General features: G+C 38.8%; 1 pseudogene; it reads right to left on the minus strand.

Annotated features, from left to right (window-relative positions):
- Positions 1-1,861, minus strand: LOC100969184 (angiogenic factor with G patch and FHA domains 1-like; annotated as a pseudogene).
- Positions 1,862-2,127: the final 266 nt, after the last annotated feature.

Raw genomic sequence — 2,127 nt, forward strand, 5'->3', positions numbered from 1 at the left:
GGTAAACTGACACAGTTCCCCTGTGCCACCAACTCTTTTGGGGAGAAGAGTTTTGCAAAAAATAAAATAAAATAGATAAGAGTTTCCAAACTCTATTTTTTGAAAAGCTTGTTTTTGTTTGTTTGTTTGTTTGTTTTTGTTTTATATGATTAAACTTCACTCTACAGTCCCTTTTACCTAAGGCATGGTCCCTGGGTCCTCTTTTTAAGTTTTAGTTTCTGGGAAGTTTTCATCAAACCTATCTCATGCTTTGTCCCAGTTTGTTTGTTTTTGTTTCGAAGAAGGTGAACATCTTTAGTTGAGGATGGATTTCCTGTCCCCAGGCCTACGTGTGTTTGCCAAAGCTGAAGCTGAATCGGAGTTTTCATTCCTACACCATCCTTCCCCAGGCCCTCTCTTTGTTACCACCTCATCTTCTCCAACATCATCCGACCTTTGTTGCTGTCAGTAATTTCAGAATGAACAGATGCAGGAGCACCATCTCTTTGGAAAGTTCCTTCACTTCCAATCTGCTCACTATGTCTTCCAACTGTATCTTTATATTCTAGGTTTTTCAATGTCTATAGCTCTTCATAGTGTATATTCTGTAAACCATATATTACTAAGATTTTATTTAATTATTTTCTTATTTCCAACTCTTTTTTGTCCTTACTTAGTGTTGAACCAATAAATAATTCATCTTTCTTATCAAGGCAAAGGTGAGTTCTAACCTGCTGTGGTTCGCAGCCATCACAGGTATCACTTCCAGGTTGAATGTAAAAGGGTAACCCAGTCTCTCCAATCTCCACTTCACATCTATGCTCAGGTACATAAAGGTCACATTTAGTTTTCAGCTGAACAATACTTTTTCCATTAGTTGTTCCATTTTGACTGCCTTCATCTACAAAGACATAAGTTTGTAAGTCTTGGTCAAAATAAATTTCTGCATGAAACTTACTGACACCAACTTCAGGGACTCAAAGAGTATGCTCCAGATAATTTTCTCTTCCAATTGCAGCAAGTTTTACAGCAGTAATGACAAAGTGTGATCCTGCCTGCAACACAGGTGATCTAATGACAATTACTCTAATACATGGGAGTCAATTTTTTTTTTCTTATTTTCCTCCTCAGTATCTTCTGAAGTTACATTGCCTTCACTGGTAATGTGAGGAGGGACTATGCTGGGGCCATACCAGACGCCTAAGGAGCCAGAGGGCACAAGAGTACAGGCAGGAAAAGCAGCCTCCTCCTGGGTGGCTGGTGTGGGCCCTGCCAGGACACCCTAAAATGCATTTCCTGGAGCCAAACAGGGCTGTGCGCAACAAGTAAAGGGATGGCTGATGGCCCTGCTCAATCTGCACAGCCTGGAACCTGGAAAACTCCTGGGAACTATTACACCTTCCCCAGCTACAGGAACAGTGGGAGGAGCCTCGAAGAAGTCAAGGGGCCAGAATCGCTCTGGCCATTCCTAGGTTGAGTCAGAAACAGTGGCCAAGAGAGTTTTAAATAAACTTTACATGTGGCTAGACATGACCTGTCGATTACTCTTATTTTTTTCCACACTTATTGAGCTATGATGTACACATTAAAAAGTGTATATATTTAGGGTGTACAATAGAGAGCTTTGAGATGTGCATACATCTCTAAATTATCTCAATTAACCTAGTTAACATATCTATCCCCTCACATAGCTACTTTATGCATTTCTGTGTGTGTGGTGAGAGTACCTCAGATCTACTTTTGTAACAAATTTCAAGTACAAATTATTATTAACTATAGTCACCATTCTGCACATTAGGTCCCCAGCAGTTTTTCATTATATAACTGACAGTATGCACCCTTCAATGGATAGAGCCTCACTTTTCCCCACTTCATAGCTCATGGTAACTACCATTCTACTCTCTGTTTCTTTCTTTTCTTTTTTCTTTTCTTTCTTTTCTCTTTCTTCTTTCTTTCTTTTTCTTTCAGATTCCACATACAAACGAGATCATCCAGTATTTGTCTTTCTGCATTTTGCTTATTTCACCTAGAATAATGTCTTCAAGGTTTATTAATATTCTTGTAAATGAAAGAATTGCATTCTTTACTATAGCTGAAATTCTGTCTCACACACAGTTTATTCATTTATTTGTATCAAAGGAGTGCAGA

The sequence above is a fragment of the Pan paniscus genome, chromosome 18 (genome assembly GCF_029289425.2).
Source record: "Pan paniscus chromosome 18, NHGRI_mPanPan1-v2.0_pri, whole genome shotgun sequence".
NCBI classification, from domain to species: domain Eukaryota; kingdom Metazoa; phylum Chordata; class Mammalia; order Primates; family Hominidae; genus Pan; species Pan paniscus.